Source organism: Pinus tabuliformis, chromosome 8 (assembly GCF_031772625.1).
Source record: "Pinus tabuliformis cultivar Carrire ecotype Pingquan chromosome 8, CPIR1, whole genome shotgun sequence".
Classification (NCBI taxonomy): domain Eukaryota; kingdom Viridiplantae; phylum Streptophyta; class Pinopsida; order Pinales; family Pinaceae; genus Pinus; species Pinus tabuliformis.
The window spans coordinates 1,368,459,387-1,368,482,758 of NC_142294.1; positions in this window are offsets into that span (position 1 = coordinate 1,368,459,387).

Below are 23,372 nucleotides of genomic sequence, written 5' to 3' on the forward strand. Positions count from 1 at the left end.
TTGAGTCGCAGAGACAAGAGGTTGTTGTATTACGACCTGAGAGACTTGAGGTTGACATACAACAGGCAGTGCTTGTACTTGCAACACCGTCACAATAGCCGGTGTAGTGGGAATGTTCGACACAGGTTGATTTTGTTGCATTGAATATACAACTCTCGGTTGTTGAGGTAGTATTGGTACCCAACCACTAGATGTGATTCCAGCTTGACCTGAATTCTGTTGTGAATTCTCATATGGTTGTTCTCCTGGAGGGAACAATGAAAAGGCATACTACCCCCCATATGGTGGAAATCCAATGTTTAAAGGGAAAATTGGCCTTTGGAGACTGGACTGCCCAAATTGATACTGTTGCGAAGGATCAATTTGCTGAGACTCAACATAAGAAATTCCAGATAAGGTTTCGGATGAACAAATAGGAACATACCATACTGTCGAAATAGTCCCTGGGTGGACTCCATCTAGTGGTTGAGAACTAGTTGGGACAGATGGTACACCAGCGAACATTGTTGGAGTGGCAGCAGGAGGTTCTGCTGCTGCTGTATCAGATGACACAGTCCTAGATGTCGATGGTTGTTCAGACATATCGAGTCTATCCAAAAGACTTCCTAGCGATTCTATAGGAACTTGCGATGAAGGGTGACTAACTTCTGTAGTAGAAGGATATAGGTGGATCCTAGTTCCAAAATGCAATGGAGTACTGGATGGAAGATCCTCCACAATCTCTTCTATAGCAATCAGTCCAGGAAAAAGAGGCAAACCATCAGGTCCGTAAAATATTTCTGGTGTTGAAGAAGGTACAGACTCTGCAGCGACAGATGTTGGAGGGGTGACACCTTCTAAATTAGCTCTAGATGGAGCTGTTTCAGGAATAGAAGTGTTTACCTTTACACTGAGATTAGTTCTAATGTCCCCTTGTAACTACGGAACTTCTTCTATAGAGGTAGGGATACCAGAAATAGTTGGAGTAACTGGAGTCTCTGAGGATGTTGAAACACAAGTTTCAAATAAACCAGGAGACTTTGACCCAGTTAAATGAGATCGCTTGGCCTGGAATGGTTTCGTTTCTAGAGTCAAAGATGGTTGACTCGTTAGTCTCTGCGAACGACGGGGCTTTGATTGACTTTCTTCCACAACTGTGGATTACTTGATCAACTCAAAATTAAAAGGGGAAAATGTTATTCTGAATTAAATGAAATTTAAGACGCTTTGACACAACTTGCTTTTTGAATTTTTAAGAGTTGAGAAAAAGCTAAAGGTGACTCTAGTCGCCTTTGATTTTTAATGAGCCCGAAGTGACAAGTGCTCAGATGGACCTTTTCTTTTAAGGAGTCTGAAAAGGAACGAAAGTGACTGCTCTGGAAATCTAGATAGAGTTATTACCAAACCAATCATAAAACTGTAGAATACTTTTTACGTATGGTAGTCAATCTTCCCGAATGCTGTGTTCAGTGCATTGCGATCGATAGGGCGGCAGACACGACTTCCTAAGGATAAAGGATATAGCCTATTGTGGTCTCCCAATACATACTCAACAGTACGTGGGATCACAAGTCCGTACTGGTACTTGTCATATCAAAGAGGAGGAATCCCCCAACCTATGATGAAAACGATAGTTACCAGGCTTTACGATGCCGAAATACGTCTCTAGCCTAGACTTCTAGATGTTGTGAGTTAGGTTTGAAAGCGTTTTTATGTTCATTGAGGTTTATTTTACAGTTGATCTTTCTTAAGAAGTTTGCCTTTAAGGTTCACCGCATGATGTAGATATACAATTCCTAAATATCCAATCTAAGATGATAAACAGTCGTTTACTTTCTTTTAGCAATGAAAATCCTAGCTACTAAGGAAAGAGAAGTAAAATTCTTTCAACATAGAGCAAAGAGCACACACTAAGATGCACTGTCCTAAATCAATTTCCACATGTAGTCTAAATGCAAATTAACATGCATGTATTTGTTTTTCATTTTCCTTAATGTGTGAATGACAAAAAGAAAACTAAGTATAGATCTGAACTATCTTTCCTCAGAGCGACACTTCAGCGATTTCTTTTTCAAAAACGAAAGGAAGATTAAGACGGCACTTTCAATTTCGACTTGAAAACTGCTTTTGACACTTCAAAGAATTGATGATTCAAATCAAATACAATGGCAAAAGTGTAATCAACTATCTAAAAGAGGAAGACTTTACAACACTCTTTTCTTTGACTTAAAACGACACTTGCGACACTTTCAAATCAAAAGACAACAGTTTGATTAAGCTATTGTTTGCAAAGGAGAACTGTAAATGATGAAAAATACATTAAAAACATTCATAATTCTTTATCAATGGAGGCTGAATAATGTAAAGGAAGAAGGTTTCAATAGTGATATACTGATCATAGACAGAAAAACTACTGAATAGCGCTGAAGACAATGAAGAAAAAACCAAAATCTGGAGGCAGAAACAGTCTCACTCAATCATCGCACCTGTAACACAAGGAAACAGGGATGCATCTCACCTGTAACACATGGGAGGTGTGATGCATCCAGGTTGCCAATGAGAGACAGTGCGATGGTCCAGGGATGAGACTGAGCTTGGTTTTCACTCATAGTTTGCAGCTAAGTTCAGGGATTTAGGCTGAGCTAATGATAGATAGTAAACACAAAGAACAGGGGCTGATCTAATGAGGTTACTTGAGATACCACCAAGGCACTTAAGATGTTTGCAAGTCAGTTGTTCAGTTCATAAACAAACCCAGAGATGGACTAAAGCAACATTGATCTACTTTGCACTTGCATAGCAAATGCAGTTCGAAGGCTAGCTGGCTTAACATCAGGCTCTGTCTGTAGTTTATAAAGAAAAAAAAATGAAACAAACAAACTATTCTCTCCCCAGCGAAATCGCCATTTTGTTATCAGGAAAACTAGTGTCCATTCAGAGCTGCTAGTCCCATTAAGATGGGTAGCTATCTTAGAAACAAACAATTTAAAGTCACTTGTGTTTTCCTTTATGAGAGATAGATGAGAGAGAAGCAAAGAGTACCAAACTCAGTCTTTCGCTTGGCTCCTTGCTTGTTTCCTCTCTCCCTTGATAGAGCTTTCGCCACTCCTTCCTCACTTGTCCCACTTCAAAGGACACCTGTAGAGTCAAAGCAGCAAAATACCATCAAAGCATAGAGATCTATAATCATAAACAATATAGGATCAGATGTATATTAACCATACAAATGCATACACAAATACAAGATTCAAAGATATACAAGTATATGGAGGAAAACTCAAATAGCTTTATTGATAGAAGTAGTAGAAGAGAGGATTACAAACAAGCTGTCTGATCCAACGCCATCCTCCCAGCATGAAAGCCCTCTTCACCTCATGAAAAACTAGATCACCCAACAATACAATGTTTCACAGAGAAACCAACAGCACTTCCTTACAAAATACAAAATTCCTGCCTCTGGATCTCTAGGATGAGGAATCCATATATAGATATTTGTAGGTAAGTGAGTCAGCTTCTAGGATTTTGATTAATGTCATTTCACTGATAGTTCTTGGTTCCACTTGGAGATTTCATGATCTCTTACTCATCCCTGGGTGAATTCAGAGAGGTAAGTGTCAAATGAGTAGTGTCTAGAAGATTCTCTGGGTTTCCACCTAGCAAACTACCTCTACCATTTGTCTGCTCTTTCTCATCGCACCCCACAGAAGGGATTTTTAGTATGCATCGCACCCTCTATGTGTAACAGGTGAGATGCATCACACCCTTAGCACTGAGCAATCTGTATGGTCCAGTTTTGACCAGTTCTGAGTAGTTTTTCAGGGAGAACTTCTGGGAGATGATGTAATCAGCTGACCTTGTTCCTTTAGGGTATGAAACAACACTTTTAGGGGCTTAGAATCCCTTGGTTTATGGACATATGAGATTGGGGTTGCAGTGCCCAAATATGTCTATAACAGTAGTCCCCACAGATCCAATAGAAAAGAAATTATATGAAACCAATGCCAAAGTCATCAATGCATTATTGGGAAGTCTATCAGAATCAAAATTTGTCAAAGTCATGCAGCTCAACACAGCCAAAGAAATATGGGACAAAATCATTCAGAGCTATGAAGGAGACTCCCAGGTAAAATGTGCTAAGCTCCAAACTCTCAGAATTCAATATGAAACTCTCAAGATGCATAGTGATGAAAGTATTGCTAGTTACTTTTTACGAGTAGATGAGATTGTAAATCATATGAAGAATCTAGGTGAAGAAATAAAGGAGGCTACTATAGTAGAGAAAATTTTAAGATCTCTATCTTCTAAATTTGAGTCAAAATTATCTGCCATTGAAGAGAAGCAGGATCTACAAGTTGTTACTATTGTTCAACTTCATGGAATTTTAATTGCCTTTGAAATGAGGAAAGGAGGTCCATCAAAAATTAGAGAAGCCAATTTCAAAGCCTCTGCAAAGGGAAAAGAAAAGGAAGATCTCAAGGAATTAGGATATATATCAAAAGAAGACGAGGTAAACTTTGTGAAGAAACTTCAACTGGGTACTGGAAGATTCAAAGGTAAGCTTCCCTTCAAATGTTTTTCTTGTGGTAGAGTTGGTCATTATGCTGCTAAATGTCCTCATAAAGATAACCATGACAAAGGAAAGGATTCTGCAAAAGGAAATAGGAAGAAATTTGTTAATAGAAAAAGTTATTATACTCATGAAGATAGCGATGGCCTGTCCAATAGTGATGAAGGTGAATTTGATCAATATATTAAACATCTCATGGCTTATGAACATGACGAGTTTATGGATGCTTTAGAAGAAGAAGTTTTTCTTGAAGAAATCATTCAACTCAAAATTTTCTTGGAAGAAAAGAATATAGTCATAGACACTTTGACACATCAACTCACGGAAAGGGAAAATAAAAATGAAAAATTAGAGTGTGAAGTAGTGAGTCTAAGAAAGGAACTTGAGAAGACAAAATCTATGAATCTTAGATTTGCTAAAGGATCAAAAACCTTAGATGAAACCATCAAGTTTCAATGTTCTCCTCTTATAAAGACTGGTCTTGGATACACTAGAGAAACATCCCAACCAGAAAAGTATTCAGCCATCACTAGAAGCTATCTTAATGCAACAAAAACTAGTCAACAATGCGTCAATCCTCAGCAAGAGCCTAAAGGTACTCCCCAGGTAAATCATGCTCATTCTACTCCAAGGGTGAACATCAATAGAAGCACTAACCAAAATGTGAACAATACCAAAAGATTTTATGATCACAAAAATTTCTTCTTTAATGGACAATTCTTTTCATGTCATAACTTTGGTCATAAGGCTTCTCAATGTGTTTCTTACAAAACTATCATGACTAGAGAAGCAAGAAAACAAAGGAGTGTGACAGGAATCAAGAAGAGCTCTTATAATAACTTTTCTCCTCTTGAAGATGAAATTGAATGTTCATTTTGCAATAAATTTGGTCATGAAGAATCTGAATGCAAGAGAAAATTATAAATGTATGAGCTGACTTGACTTCATTTTTTTGGTTTATAATGTTGGATGCTAAAGCCTTAAAATGTCACTTGTTTCACCCTTAATTATACCCACTAGTTATAACCCCTAAAATTTCAATGTAGACCTTTCAGGATTCAGTTCCATTTTTCCTTCCATTTACCTATTGGTGGCACCATGGCAACAATGTGTCCCTATACCATAAGAGAACACACACCTGTATTGGTTCTAGTAGTTGTAAGGTACATACTAGAGACATTCTGAAGAAGCACACATTATCAGTGAACATGCTTTTAAGAAAGACAATATTGATGGGATTCCTCAAATTATCATCCCTCCTAACTATTGTAGCTCAATTCAACAAAGTTTAAATTTCAAAGTTCTTCTCAGACAAACCTAGTAAAGAAACAAAATTGAATAAAATTTGTACTTTTTTCTTCTATGATATATTGGGAGTGGATCCTAATTATCTTCTTGATTCATAGATCTTTTTTAGCTACGTTGGACCCCAGTTCCTAACAGAGAGGAAATTTCACTCGTAGGATCGTCATCGCCCCTAGCGAGGGTTCAGGTGTAGTGCCCCCGAAGTAAAAAATAGATGAAAAAATGCCTTGTAAAATATTTTAATTTCGTAGTCAATTTGGGTAATTCATTAGGTAGATGATCTGATGGTATAAGTTATGTAAATTTATGATTTTTTTCCCTAGAAGGCAACCCTTAGTTTATATGAGGGAATTGTATTGCAATTGTGCATTATTATTCTGTGTGAGAAAGAGAGAGGAGACTGTGTGAGAACGAGGAGGAAATTACAACAGATTTGTTATAGGTTGTGTCTCTTCATTTTGTTGGATAATATAAAAGGAAGGTTTGGCTGTTTCTCCATGGACGTAGCCCAAATTGGGTGAACCACGTATATCTGTGTCTCTCTTGTTTTATGCTTTTTTGTATTTGTGTTTTCACAATATTTTATGTGTTCCATTGCACTGTTAATTAATTTCTAACATGCTACTCTTTCCTATGCTACCACCTTATGACGTTTCCTTTGCAACATGTGGTGTAATTGCTAGTTTAATCTTCACACATACTATTGCAACCAAATAAACTAAAAATTTATAAGCACAAAATTCAGGTACACAAATAAGCAGATACATGCCACCACGTGACTTGTTAATTTTACATTAAAATAATTGCAATTCATTTTTTATTTTATTGATAAATGAAATTGTAAAAAACACATGTCAAACTTGTTATTTTGAAGAGCAACCATTTCAAAAATAGTATTGTAGTGCGTACATGTGAAAATTTGCTGACTATAATTGATGGAAATGTTTTTAGTTAAAAATTTCACCAATACATTTTTTAAATATCTACCCATTGGATTTTGAATGGAAGGGTTATCCTACAGTTGGGGGTCTATATTAGAGGGTAAAAGTTTCCCTTAGCATGTGAAAGGGATCATATTGATAACCTTCCTTCATTGATTACATGTTTTCCTATGACATTTTTTTTGGGAAGAGAGTATAATTTTCCCTTTTTATGAAGAGTATAACCTATGTGATATCTTTGAGATCGAAAAGGTTTTTAAAAACAAACTTTTACTATTATGAAGAATTGTGAAGAATTTAATCATGAAGAATGTACCACCTCAAAGGTTTAGTTAGGGGAATTGGAGGAGCCTAAGGTAGGTGAACAGGGAACTGCTACATTTCATTGTTGATAATGAAAAGAAAAAAACATAATATTAGTCAAGGTTATTAATAATTTGACAACATTGCAACCTTATCAATACGTATTGAGATAGGGTTAAGACATCCACATTAGTCAACAAGGTCAGTTGCAATATGGCATCAAGACCTTCCAAGATGAGGTACCATGAGAAATTGTCTCCTTGAAGTTTATGATATCCCTTTAATACAAGACTATATGTGGATTCCTCATTTCATTTACCACTCTAGGTTGACAGATAATGCTATTGTTACTCTAGGATATCAACTTTAAAAGATACCATATGTGGCCCTAATTACTAGTCTTTATATATATTAACTACTAAGAAATGCAAAAGTGGAATCTCTTAGATCACGATAATTTTCCTTTTTATGATACATTTGAAAGGAGGAAGGAAAGTTATCACTATTTCCAAGGCCTTTGCAGGGCATCCCTCTAAGCAATAGTGATAGGTAGATAAATTGGTGGAAGAATACAAAGACATTTTCACTTCACCTACTAGAAACTTTTTCCCTATGAGAGAAATCATCAAATAAATTTGACATTGGATTATGTCTATTTGATGGTTCTATATATTAAATCTATCTATTTTTAGATAATGAAGATATCAAACACTAGATCCAAGACCTAATACAAAAGAGCTACAGTTGGCAAAGCCCGTCAAAATAGGAAGCTTGATTGTGTTGGTTCAAAAGAAGCATAGAACATGGCTATTTTGTATTTACTATGGCACACTAAAACAAAAATACAATGAATAATTGGTAGCCCGTCCCTTAGATGAATGGAGTGCTAACAACACCAAGTTTTCAACAAGATTAATCTAAAGTTATGCTATCACCAAAGGCCAATTGATCCAACTAGCATGCATAAGATAACCTTCCACTCTAGGGAATGTCCCTTAGAGTGGTTGGCCATGTCCTTTGGCTTGAATAATGCTCCAACATTGCTCACAAGAATAATGGACAATATTCCTCATCCAATCACAAATAAATTAAAGGAGACAACTTTCAAAGCTATTGGAAATGGAAAATAAAGGATTTTTTAAGGAATCTAAGATGTAAAAATGATTAACACATTTGTGTGTGTGTGTGTGTGTGTGTGTGTGTGTGTGTGTGTAATGCACGAGAGTTTCCAATGGCATTTTCCAGTATTAAGAGCAATGCTATTACCAAATTATTTGTCTACAAAAGTTGTGATTAAAATCTCAACATCCAATCTCATTGGAACTTTCTTTTACTATGTATTGTGAAGAAAAGAAAACAATTTCAAATAATATTCGAAATGGAATTAGCTTTTGAATTTCAGAAGGGATTGATTAATGTTATGTATAATACCTTATTTGTCTTTATGATTTGACTTATTTCCTATTATTGTATTTAGCATATCACTGATTAAATCCCCTTTGTTACCACTGTGATGGAAGTCTTTTGCTTATAGCATGATGTTAAAAGGGTCTACGGGCTCCTTTATTAGTTATTCGCAATGTTATTTATAACGATAGATCAAGAGAACCTATAGACTAATTTTGCATTAGAAGTAAGGTTATTTTCTTATCTATGTCAGATTGATAAATTGCAGACTTTTGGATAGTTGATAACAAAGGTCCTATACAAAATCCCATCAATTGTCAGATTGCCCCAAGGTCTATAGTCTCTTTGGTTGCTTATCTCATTGAGACAGTCAATCATTCCTTTTAGCAAATAACACTTACCAACTATACAGTCATTCTTGTTTAGAATGCCTAGTCAACTATTTTATCCTCCCCATTTCAATTTACGACCTTACATGCTCTTATAAACACTCAACCCCATTTTGTTTAGCAGTCATATGCTTCGATACTTTTTTATAGTAGCGTCCACGTGTAGAAACTAAGCCATTTTCCAAATCTTTAATTCAATGAATGATCACTTTAAGTTGAATTGAAGCATCCATCGTGGCAAATTTGCTTACTGTGATTGAGTAATGCTTTTTTTGGGAAAATTTCATTGGTGCATTATTTTAAAAATTTACGTTGGATTTCAGATTACAGTGGGCTCATCTCTATTTCAAGATGTAGCTCAAACGATTAAGGGATTTCCTAGCTTGTGAAAGGTGTAGGAATTCATTTTTGTTGATTAGATCTCCTTGTTTCTCTATTCATCAGGAATTTTCCTATTACACATCGATGGTTATTCGAAGTAAACAATCGATTTTTACCAAAAAAATTCTAGGAAGAAAGAGTGGAGGTAGGTTTTTACTTTCTCTTTAATCTTCTTACTAGATAAATCATTGCAGGTGCCTATGGTAGAAGATCATTTTTCAATCATTGATGCATGATTGAAATATCTATAGTTTACCTCATAACATAATTTAGTCTGCCGAGCATCATTTAGACTACCAATAAATCTTTGCAACTTAGTTTTATCTATCAATTCCATGTCAAAAAATTATTTAAATTATTTTAAGATATGTCTGTATAGAAATACTTGTCCTTTAGCAATATTGAACCCAAGGAATTCAATCTAGATCTTACCAATTTTCCATATTCATCTTTGAGAGTACTAATCCATGTTTGTAGATTAGTTCATAAAATTGCTACAAATGGAGTGAGGTGCTCTTAGAGGATTTTATGTGAGTAGATGAGGATATCATCAATGTGGATCATGAATATTCCATGAAAATGTCCTCCATGTGCTTTTGAAACTCACTAGACACATTTTTTAGGCTAAAAGGCATTAGCTTCCATTGATAATGGCCATGGGGCCCAACGAATGTAGTATTGTGATGAACTTCGGGAAAAATGTCGATTTGGTAGAATCCTGACTTCAAATCAAAATTGTTGAATAATGTCATGCCTTCAATTTTTTGTAATAATGAATGTTTATTAGGCAATGGATGCCTAATATCCTACAAAACTTTGTTTAATGGCTAATATTTTACTATTAACCATGGTTTTCCCCTCTTTTTCTTAGAACACTTATTGATGTAAAATGATCTACAAGCCCAAACACTTTTGGATGGATCAATGGGACCTTTTTGTCGTATGCCATTAATCTCTTGTTGACATGTTTGATTTTCAGATGGATTCACTAGTGAAATAGAAGCCTTTTATGGATCACTATTAAACAAATGATTGTAGGGTAAGGTGACAAAAAACTTTTCCCTATTCTAAAATCCATTAGGAGATTTTGAGGTGAAATCCTCCATGAGATTTTGTGTAATAGAAGAAATCATATTTTCTCCATGGATTTGAGCACAAAAAAATTCTCACTCCATCCCGTTTAGGTCACTTGATGTAGGAATTCTTTTAGTCTTAGTAGATTGTTTCTTTACTTTTTCTCTACTCTCACCTTTCCCTACAAGATACAATGAAGTTTTTATTTTTATTCCATGGATATGGAATTAAAGTGTCTTTTCTTTTGTCTTGATGGTGATGTTAAATATTGTAGCTCGAACATGTGTTTTATCCTTGAGAGGCATCACTTAGGCTAGGAACACAGAGGAATTAATTATCTCCAAGCCCATATAATTTTTCCGAAGTTCACCTAAGGAAAATGTCTTAATTAAGTAAATTAGTAATTTTTAAATATTTCCTAAGTTAAAACTTAGGAAAAGTGGTTAATTAATTAACATTACTTGGGATAAGATTGATTTGCCTTTATAAGCTTGTAGAAAGTTTCTAAGATGATCTCAACCATCGATTGGGACAAGTTAACTTCTAATCGTGAACATTCATTTGTGAATGAGATATTATAAAGGGAAGTCAATGGGAAATATTGTAGAAACATTGAGTGAGTTGAGTTGGGTGATTTTTTAGTAAGACACCAAGAGGGTTTCAACAACAGGGATTGAGAAAAAATATGAAGGGTCCATTCTTCATCCGAAGAGACTTCCAACTTCTGAGTTTCAAAGGGAATTTTGTCAGCAATTTATTTTCCGCATAAAAGGTCGAGTTATTTTCAAAAGGTAGTGCAAAGTTCCATATTAGTCGGTGCCAGTTGCTAGAGGCAGCGTGAGTTGCCATAACGTTTCCACAAGTCGTGTGAGTTTTTCAGAGGCGGTGCAAGTTTTTCAAGAGGTTTTGCGAGCTAGCCAAGAAGCATTGTGAATTGTTGGGGAGGCCAGGCGAGTTGCTAGAGAGGCAGTGCAATTCGCAAAAGGGAAGTCATGGGGTTTTCCTAGTTCAATTTGATTAGTAGTGGTTAAGACAATTTTGTCAGGGTTTTGCCAGAGTAGTTTATATAATTCCCAATTAGTATATTTGTTGAAGATAATAATAAAACCCTCAAACTAAAGATTGGTTTTCCCCACATTGGGGTTTTTCCAAGGGCATTTCTCCAAAAATATTTGTGTCATTTGTGTGATTGGTTTCTCATGTATTCCACTGCAATTTTTTTGTGGATGGTGTTATTTATGTTTTTATTCATTACTTTTAGTTGATAAATTAATTTGATGTGTATACGTAATAGGAATAATTAATTGGGTTAATAACACCTTCTAGGTAGAAAATTTTTCACTAATGATAGAGTCAACCAACTCTAAGAATTTTGATTCGAAAATATAGTCATCTATGATTTGATTTGCATAGTGGAAAGAAAGATTGAAAGAATGATTATTTATTTTCAAGGGGAAGTTCCATGTTTGTCTCTATATTTCTATAGTACCACTTTTCCCAATAGAATTCGGGGATTTTTTTTCTTCCTAACGCATTCAATTGACAACTAGAATCAACCAAACAGTCTACTTCTTAAGGAATCATCTCTAGAGGCAAGAATAATACCTTCATATAAATTTTTAAATTGTCAAATGTTAAGAGTGTTGATTCTAGTTTTGATGTTATGAAACCAGTGCAAGAAAAGATAGAAAAGATAGATCAACGCCTTAGAATTTAGCCTCTTCGAGGGGGAAACCTCCTTTACATTGCATAAATGAACAATTCTTGGATGATTCAAATGACAAAACCTCCTTTCTATATATAGGAGTCTAAGGAGTCACAATATAACCCAGCCGACCTAACAATAATAATATAAAGCCACAAAAATAACAATAGAGGGATTCTATGGGGCACAGTAATAACAATATGGGGATAATAGGGGCACAACAATATTAATAAGGGATGCAACTACAATAGTAATGGGTAATTACTAGTATTATAGGGACCCAACATGCCCCTCTCCTTAAAAAAAGGTGTTGTCCTCAACACTTGAGTAGTTCTGGATGCTTCTATATAAAATTCTCATCCTCCCATGTGGAATATTCAACAGATAAGTTCTTCCACTTGATAAGATACTCTGAAATTGATCGATTTCGTAGCTGTCGAGTTCTTGTTTCTATGACTGCTTCCGATTCCAATATAATTTTTCCTTCCTCGTCAAGTTCTGGCAATATTGTTTGAACTGGGAGCTTGTCGCCTATAACCTTCTTTAAACATGAAACATGGAAAACTGGGTGCAATCGAGAAGTTGCAGGAAGCTCCAATTTGTATGCCATAGTACCAATCTTTTGCAACACCTTGTACGGACCATAATACTTTGGTGATAATTTATTATCCTTCTTAGCTTGCTTGAGGGACATTTGCTTATATGGTTGTAGCCGTAGGAATACCCAATCACCTACATCAAAACTTCTTTCACTGCGATGTTGATCTGCCTGTTGTTTCATTCTATTCTGTGCCAACACGAGGTTATCCTTTAAGAGTTGGAGGACTTGTTGTTGATGTTCGATGTGATGTTCCACGGCTTGAACCTTAGAATTTTCTCTTAAATATGATGTGATGGATGGTGGATGATATCCATAAAGTGCCATAAATGGGGTCATTTTTTTTGTTGTATGGAAGGAAGTGTTATACCACCATTCAGCCAGAGGCAACCATTTGACCCATTGTGTCTGTTTATCAGATACAAAGCAACGAAGATATCCTTCCAAACATTTGTTTACTATCTCAGTTTGCCCATCAGATTGAGGATGATAAGATGAGCTATGAGCTAACTGAGTACCAAGACAAGAAAATAATTCTGTCCAAAAATTTCCAGTGAAAATGGGATCTCTGTCACTTACAATAATCTTTGGGTTTCCATGTAGCTTTTGAATTGTTTCCATAAATGCAGTAGATGTGATAATGCACAAAAGTGTGCATACTTGGTAAGTCTGTCAACTACCACCATGATGACACTCTTTCCCTCAGACTTGGGTAAACCTGTGATAAAATCCATTGAAACCTCCTCCCAACGTTGGCTTGGAATGGATAAAGGTTGTAATAGACCCGGTGTCTTAATTGTTTCAACTTTATTTTGTTGGCAAACCAAACTTCCGCCACAAATTTTTGAATATCGATTTAAGGCCATCCCAAAAAAATTCCTTCTTAACCCTGTGGTAAGTTTTTAAAAATCCTGAGTGCCCTCCTAAGGGAGAAGTGTGCAATTCCATAAGAATATTTTGTTTTAGTTGGGAATTCTTACAGAGGTATAAGCGATCTTTGTACCATAAAGAATCATTTTGCCAGCTAAATGTATCAGACGTACTGGAATCTTGTTGTAACTTTCGAATAAGTGCCCACACTTCTTCGTCATTCTTCCATTCCTCCCTTGCTTCGTTTATCCAATCTGGTTGGATAATAGAAATGGCGCACAACAATGCTTCCACATCCTCATCCTTTCTTGAGAGTGCATCTGCCACCACATTTTGCTTCCCTTTTTTGTAGATGATTTCAAAGTCATAACCCAACATCTTTGTGACCCACTTTTGTTGCTCTTCAAAGGATAATATTTGTTCTAAAAAGTATTTAAGGCTATCATGATCTGTTTTTACCTTGAAGTGTCTTCCCATTAGGTAGGGTCGCCATTTCTTAAGTGCATGGAGTATTGCCAACATTTCCTTCTCATAAATAGCTTTGTGTAAAAACTTTCCCTTGATTGGACGACTTTCAAAAGCAATGGGTCTTTCATCTTGCATTAAAACAACACCAATTCCATTTCCTGAAGCATCACATTCCACAATAAAGGTTTTTGTGAATTCTGGTGTAGCTAAGACAGGTGCTTGGCACATTGCCTCTTTAAGATGTTTGAAGGCCTTTGTTGCTTCTGGAGTCCATGAAAATGCATCTTTCTTCAATAATGTTGTTAGAGGTGCTGCTATTCTCCCATAATTCTTAACAAACTTGATAATACCCTGTCAACCTGAGAAATCCTCGCAGATGCTTTATGGATGTGGGGATTTTCCATTCCTTAATGGCTTTAATTTTTCTAGGGTCTACCTTAACTCCTTCATGAGATACAATATGACCCAGATATTCCACCTCTTGTACTCCAAAGAAACATTTGGATCTTTTTGCATATAATTGTTTCTCCTCCAATAGTTGTAGCACCTTGTCAACATGTTCAACATGATCCTTCCAAGACTTGTTGTAGATTAGTATATCATCAAAAAATACTAACACAAATTTTCTAAGGAATGGTTTGAAAATGGAATTCATCAAACCTTGAAATGTTGAAGGTGCATTGGTAAGGCCAAAAGGCATGACCAAAAATTCATAATGACCCTCATGAGTTCTAAATGTTGTTTTCGGAATGTCTTCTGTCTTCATTCTGATTTGATGATATCCTGAACGAAGATCCAACTTGGTGAAGTAAATTGATCCATGCAATTCATCCAGTAATTCATCAATGACAGGAATGGGAAACTTATCTTTAATAGTGAGCTTGTTGAGCTCCCTATAATCTGGACACATGCACCATGATCCATCCTTCTTGTGCACTAATACTACTGGAGCAGAGAAAGAACTTTGACTCGGTTGAATTATACCAGCCTCTAGCATTTTTGCAACCATACGTTCAATTTCACTCTTTTGGGCATAGGGATATCTGTACGGCCTGATGTTTGGAGGAACACTTCCTGGAATCAAATGAATAGCATGATCATGATCACGAATAGGTGGGAGACCTTTGGGAGTCTCAAATACCTTGGAATGATTGTCCAAGACTTTTTGGAGATCTGGAGAAATAGATGATTGCAATGTGGAAACATCTAGCGAACATAATTGTGCAATTACACCCCTTTGTTCCTTTTTTAGAAGCTTTGTCATACCATTAGAGCTAATTATCTTTCTCGGTTTCCCTGCAATACCCCTTAATTCAACTTCCTTTCCTTCCATGGAAAATTTTATGAAAAGTTCTTGAAAATTAAAAGCTATTGTACCCAAGGATTGTAGCCATTGGACTCCTAGTACAACATCAGCACCTCCCATTGGAATGGAAAGCATTGGGCTAGTCAATACATATTCTCCCATCGATAGCTTGATATTATGGCACTTTCCAAAGCAATTTATTGTTCCTCCATTTGAAACCATCACTTGACACTCTGGTGCTAGGTATAAGAAGCAATTCAATTCTTTTGCTACCTTACAATGAATAAAATTGTGGGTACTTCTTGAATCAATCAACACTATTACCTTTTTCTTCTTGATTTGTCCTTCTATCTTGATGGTTTGAGGAGTGGTAATTCCCGCCAATGCATTACAAGATATGGTTGGATTCATTTCTTCTTTATCTAGGCTTTGTTCTTGGAGTATATCCTCTTCTTTTGACGTTTCTTGCTCCTTTTCTTCTTCCTCTTCACAATCTATGTAGAATAATTTCTTCTCAGCACACTTATGACCTTTAGTGTATTTGCTATCACAACTGTAACAAAGCCTTTTTGCTCTTTTTTCTTCCAATTGTTGTGGTGTCAACCTTATAAGTTGTGGAAGACTAGGGGAAACCACACTTCCATCTTTATAGTTGTGAGTGGTATGCTTCCTGGTTGCCATAATTTTGCTTTCCATTTTTCTTGCTAACCTGAATGCCTTCTCTAATGAATCAGGTTCCCAAAGGTGAACATCATGTTGGATATTATCCTTTAAAGTCCCTATGAACACATCAATCATATGCTCCTTTGGAATATCTTTTACCCTTATGTCCAATTTTTGGAACTCCTCAATGTGCTCCATTATTGAACCCTTTTGTTTGAGACTTATCAATTGGCTAAAAAAAGTGTTGCTTTTTGTATCCTCATAATATGCTATCAATTCTTACGTAAAAATTGCCCAAGTGATAATTTTTTTACGAGAGCAAAGCCATTGATACCATACAAACTGATTTGGTTCCAAATATAAAGTTGCAATACGTACCTTTTGTATGTTTTGCACATTATTGAGATCGAAAAATTGCTCCATTTGTAATATCCATGTTGCGGGATCCTTGCCATCAAACTTCCTCATATCGATTTTTGGAATATGGTGGGTTTTCTATCCCACATTAGAGTCTAAGAAATCATGATTAACATTTCTTTTGTTCGCATCATGAGTTTCCTTTACTACCTTTTCACCATTGGTAAGTATTTCTTGTAGAAAAATTGTCAAATCTGTCTTCAAATCTGCCATGCCTGTCTTCAAATTTGTGTTCAAATCTATCTTCAAGTTGTCCATCTTAGCTTCCATGCCATTCATCTTAGCTTCCATGCCATTTATCTTAGCTTCTGTTAGCTTTTGTGACAGTGACATTTGTTGCGCTTGTTTTTGTAATTTTGATATATCATGTAGCATTTCTTCCTCTTCTTCATGAGTCATGCTAGAGCTTTTAGGTTTCTTACTAGGTGTTTGCATTTTCTTTCCTCGGGGCATCAGTTACCGATAATAATGCTCTACTATGCCCTTTGAATTCCTTCAAAATAATTTTTCAAACCAAGCTTAAGTAAAAATTTAAGAAAATCTAGACACCTTTTTTCACTTTGTAGGAGCTCGACATTGCCTCTGATGTTCTCTGTACTTTCCAATCATCTAGTTCTGAATTTGTGACCTGCAGTAGCCCTCTGTGTCCTCTTTCCAATGCCACAAGTCTGACCCAAATTGGATTCTCCAAGGAAGAGTTATACGAAATCTCCCACAGTGACTTGATTATAAACTAGTTCAGTAGAGTGAAATTGTACGACGTGCCACGAGTCACTGTTTCGACCTTTGGATCTGAAAAATGCATACAAGAAACTACAATCCATCCTCTTTCTGTACCTTCTTACAAAATTTCAATCCGATCCCCAGAGAGAAAGTTATGAAGATTTTCCCCAGGTCACCTGTTTGGAATGTAATTTAGGAGTCTGCAAAAAGACCAACTTCCTCAGATCATATCTCCGCAAATATAGCGCGAAAAGATCTGAAATTCGGATCCAAGGTTCAACGTGATTTCTTCTCAAACGGGTTTTTTTGCAACTTCTAAAACGTGGCAGAAAAAAAGTTATAGCGAAAATTCCACGATGACCTGTTTGGAGCAGCGAAACCCTAGAATCCAAAGCTCTGATACCAAATGTTATGAAACCAGCTCAAGAAAAGATAGAAAATATAGATCAACGCCTTAGAATTTAGCCTCTTCGAGGGGGCAACCTCCTTTATATTGCATAAATGAACAATTCTTAGATGATTCAAATGACAAAACCTCCTTTCTATATATAGGAGTCTAAGGAGTCACAATATAACTCAGCCGACCTAACAATAATAATATAAAGGCACAAAAATAACAATAGAGGGATTCTATGGGGCACAGTAATAACAGTATGGGGATAATAGGGGCACAACAATATTAATAAGGGATGCAACTACAATAGTAATGGGGTAATTACTAGTATTATAGGGATCCAACATTTGATCTTTTTGGTGACTCTTGGACATCTTCTTCTAAATTTTATTCTTCTAGGCCATTTCTTTCTTTTTATACCCTTGAGCACCTTCTTCATAAATTCTAGTTAATTCATCTCCTAACAAATTATATTTTTATCTCCTAACTTATTTTAGCAAGCCTTTCGATTCCTTTATATTCTCAACTATTGTTTGGAGAAGTTGTTGATCTGTACTTTCTTCAATCTCTCTTTATCTTTTTTGAAACATTGTCTATCTTGATGGCTACTTGGATTCTCCCTATGAATATCTGCTAGAGCATATCTACTTGATGAAGCTTTATATGACATCGTGGAGATTGGTTTAATTTGGGAGTAACTGGTTTCCTAAGAAATTATTCCTTTTCTTTCAGTAGATTTTCTCTTATGACATACTTCCATGTTGGTGTTTCTTCTAGCATTTGATCAATATCCTGGATCCTCAATTTTAGATTTTTTTTAATTGTTGTAGAACATGAAGAAATAAAATTATTTTTTGGATCAGTGATTTGACACCTACCCCAATATAGTGGTTTGGGGTCACTAAATTCAAATTTGGAATGAATTTCATCATCTTCATCAGAGAATTCAAGAGGGTTGAGGAAAAGTACTTCTCCTTATGGATATTCAATGGGGACATAAAAGCAAAGATCCCACCATTTGGGTTTGAGCTCTTCTATGAATGGTGTAGAAAAGTTAGGCTTTGATTCTTCTCCAGACATTCATTTTCCAAATGCTCTTTCTTGTTGCAATTCTAACACACACCAGAATAAGAGGCTTTGCGACGCATTTTCAAATAACAAACTTTCTAGGGTTTCATATACTTTTTCTTTTGGTAATCAAGGCCAAATCTAAATCTAAAAAAAACTTATGCTTTCCTTTATTTTTCAAATGAAAGTGATTCTTTGTTCTCTAGTGAGCTCTATTATGAGCTCAACATCCCCATGCTACTATTCTTCCATCATATTTGTAGAAGATATAAACATATTGTTGAACCTCTTAGAATGTTTTGTTACTCTTTTTCCTAAGAAACATTCTTGGATCACAACCTTGATATGCGATCAGCCATGGCGATGGACATTCCGTCAAGGGAAATATTCTCATCTTTGAAATATTGCTTGATTGCATCAAGAAGATCTCTTGGAAAGATTTTGATATGAGATTTATGTAGGCAGGGTATACCATATTTTTGTATTCAATCATTTTCTACTTATAACATAAATATTCATCAAGATAGGATTAATTACATAGTCTTTGGGTCATATATAGTGAAGCTCAATGCTCATAATATGGTTATGCATCAACCCCATGAAATTGAGAAGACAACAACTATAGGATGATTTCATGACTCGTAGGATCATGCAACATATCATCCTTTGATTTTTTAGGAAGTGATTTCCACCATTCTACAACTAAATCGATGAAGTAATTGACTTAGTTATGTTACCATGTATCTTGGTGTGGGGGAAACATTTTCAAGCTTCTTAGTAGTGATCTAGTTAACAACTAATTGGATTGCATTTTTAACTTCCTTCTACTTTGAAAACCTATATTAATCACAAGTTGATTTGGCATTGCAAAAAATATTTTATTCATACTATAGATGGCTATTAACAACAAGTTGGCTCTATTGGCAGAAGAGGAGGGCATAGGTGTATCATCTTGTTCATCTTTTATGATCAACACCTGGAGGTAATTCTCTTTCTCTTGTGGCTGCAATGCATGATGCCATTTTTTTCCTTATAGAGACTTCTTCTGAAATGTGACTCAAAAGATCCTTTATTTCTCGAAAATATGAAATTTGTCTTTGGTCTTGGATTTCAAATAAGCCAAGGGATTTTTTTTTCTTATGCTTTCCCTTTTTCTATTCTCCATTTTTCCTAAAAGTTTCTACTTGCATTATAGTGAGATTCCTCTCTAGGTTTTGAATTTTTCTCTTGATATCATTTATCTTGGAGAATATTGCATCTAATGAATCTAATCTTGCATTAGTATATTCAAGTGTTGTTTTGACGATTAGTGTATCTATTATGACATGGTATACAACCTTTATTTTATTAGAGATCTTTCTTATATCGTTTTTTTATGTTTATGGGATATCCTTAACTTTTAACATTTTTTTTTGTACATAATCTATATTTTCTCTAGTCAACTATGTTTGGAAATTGGAAAATTTTAATAATTTAAATTCATTAGAAACAAATTTTGATGTGGAGGGGGGTCTGAATGGTAGGTATTCACTTTGGGATGATATCATCTAAAAATGTTGGAAAGGTACTACAGGAAAATTTTGACCAAGAAGATAGGATTCTTGACCTCTTGGAAATCATTTCATATTACCCTATCCTTCTTTTGGAAGGGTCAATATGCACATTTGAACAAATGGAAGTGTATATTTTAATGACCTTCTTCCTTTCATATTGTTTAACTTTTCTTGGTCTTCAAGGAATTCCATATGTATTCCTATATGTTTCTCTACTAAAACCATATAACTACTACATGAAAATTCATGTTGCAAGTATGGGGTATTATTTCTTGGGCTAAAGCAACTAGTTCTAGGATTTTTAATGCTAGAGATATATTTATAGTAGAGAACAAAATTGGCTTACATTCTTTGATTTTCCATCACATGATTGATCATTTTTGTTTTCAAGTTTGAGTACTTGTCTTCCTAGGCAGTAAGGTAGGATATTTCATTCTCGACAAAAGTGAGTGGTTGGGCTTTTTTGTATTTATCCTTATTCACCATGCTATATAGGCATGAAGTGCTGTGAGTATATTTCTAAGAGGAGGAAGGGTATCATTTCCAAAATGAACAATGACCATGGATTTTAATTGAATTATATAAGAATTTATAGACATATCAAATCCATTAGGTAGGATATAAGCTTTAAGGAAATCATATTTGTAAGGATCATCTAGGGAAACACAATATTTAGTAATAATGGCAACAAATGTAGGTCTATCATGCAAAGGTGTAGAAAATCCTCCAATAAGAGCATAATTTTTTTATTATTATGTTCAGTGTAATCTGTTACACAAAATAAAGAAGAAACGAGAAGAAAAGGCCAAACCAAGGGTCCTAATCCAAATTTGATAGCTTCTATGTGAGAATATAGGAATCCTTGATATTTAGCCTAGTCTATGATATCCATGTCAAGTAAGTTTATGTGTATAGGATCATCTTGGGCAGAAACTGATATATTTACAAAGTGGCTTTTGATAAAGGAAAGAAAAAAGATATCTACACCACCTAAGTTTATACACATATCTGGGATTAATGGGAGGAAGTTCCCAGTGTATTTTGGAATTGGGTCCATGAATGAATATCATTTTGGGGTTGATGTCATAGTAATATTGGATGAAGTATATACTTCTATGACGTTTATGTTATCCATAGAAGGTCCCATCGAAGCATCTCTGGCTCTAGGAAGAGAAGGGATATCTAAGATCTAAATGGGAACAACTTGGGCATAAACACCTTCACTTACATGGCTTACACTGACACTCTAGGCCTCACATCCCACAGTTCTCTAAATTTTCTATCATTTATTTGACTTGCCTCAATCCTTGGAAGAACATATTGTAGAAAGTATACTTATATTGATAGCCAAAATGACAATAAATTCATAGAACAAAGAGAATTATTTTCAAAATATTGTAAATATTTTGATTTTATCTGAACAAGACTTCTTACAGATAAAATAATTACACTAGCTTCACCTTGGAGCTTGGATTTGATACCACATTTGTAGGATTGATCTCCAAACTCAACTTTTAATTTCCTGACTCACTATAAAGATACTCAAGTATATTTACAATTGATCTTCTTTTGTTCTTCGATTTCACATTGAGGCATATGAAGAGAGGATACACAAAGTTTAGTTATGAATTGGACTTACAAAATATATTGATTTTTTTCTAATCTTTAAGATTGCTTAGAGTGTAAGAAGAGAGCATACACAGATCCCATCAATTACTCAAACCTCTTGATGATCCAAATTATTCATTTCCTCATTTATAATCCTTAGGCCTATAAACTGGGATGTTTTTACTGGCACCTATAGGGTAATATAGATTTACTAATCAAACATTCAAAGCATACAAAGAATTGTTCACACGTTTTCTTGTCCCTTAATTGGTATTTTCAGACATATCATGACTTGAATTATACACTTAAAGACTAGCTAAATATTACATAGTGGAGTGCGTACTTGTATGGTCACCCATGGAAAATTGTACAAACTGAAGTGCTCTGCCATCCAGGGAGTATTTTATAAATAGATGGTTGACATGCAAAGATTTCACATAGATGTGGTTAATAAGAAAAGAGATATAAAGGTCCACAATGCTTTCACCATAATCATAATTTCATTCGGTTGTCAAAACAAGTAAAAAATAATAAAAGTAATAATATTAATAATAATTTGGCTCAATTTTGAGCTTGATACACACACATACACATCTATATATACAAACACAAGTAAAAATTTGATAAATTGTGAAGGGGAACAATGAAGGGTGATTTCTTATATTGCCACTTTCAAGTATGAAAAAGATCTGCAATTCTTTTATTATTTAAAATTATTTCAATGTGTGTCTTAGGTAAAATATTTGAATATCCATGTAAAGTATTATATTTCAATATCAACTCATAGAGAGAGAGACAGAGAGAGTCAGAGAGATTTCTTATTAAAATATACTAATAACAAAAAAAATGTTTTTTATGTGGACACTATGGGCCATAAAGAAAATATTTGAATTCCCATGTTGAGTAAAATATCTCATTTTCAAATTTCAACTATGTAAATATTAAATAAAGCAATTGAAAATAAAAAATTTCATAAGGTTAAAACATTTTATTGGTGTGTTATTCCAAATGAAGGAGATGTGTGATTCCTTCCATGCTTAGCATAGAGTTTATGCATGAGACAAACGCACATGTAAAGAATCAATGTAGATACATCTTAATCTCTAATGCAACAAAGCTGCAACTTTTCACACTATTCTTGGAGCTGTAAATCTAGCCATAGGTTACACAAAAAGAATAAAAGATAATACCAAAACATCTGCACATAAACTCTGAAAATAATTCATTAATAAAATATTTACATATAAATTATTCTCCTCCTCCTCTTCACTCACACCTCTACATCTTTTATTGATCTCATGCCTATAGGAATAACTAGAAGATTATGGATCATTCTAGATCCATGATCTTCTCCATAGATTTCTCCACGAAATCCTAAAAATCCTCCAACTCCACAATTTACTCAACTAATCCTCTATTCTAAGATTCCCTAATCCCTAAGATCTCTATGAGATCTTTACAAGTCTATCATCACCCATATTCTCTCATAATTGAGAATATTTACAATTAAAACCTCACACACAAATTTTCCACTCAATTTATTAAAAAAATATACAAATAAATTAAAACATCACGCCCCATATGTCAACCAAATATACAATGATTTTCTGAAGTAGAATGCTCTTGCATCAAACTCCCGATGTAGAAAAATTT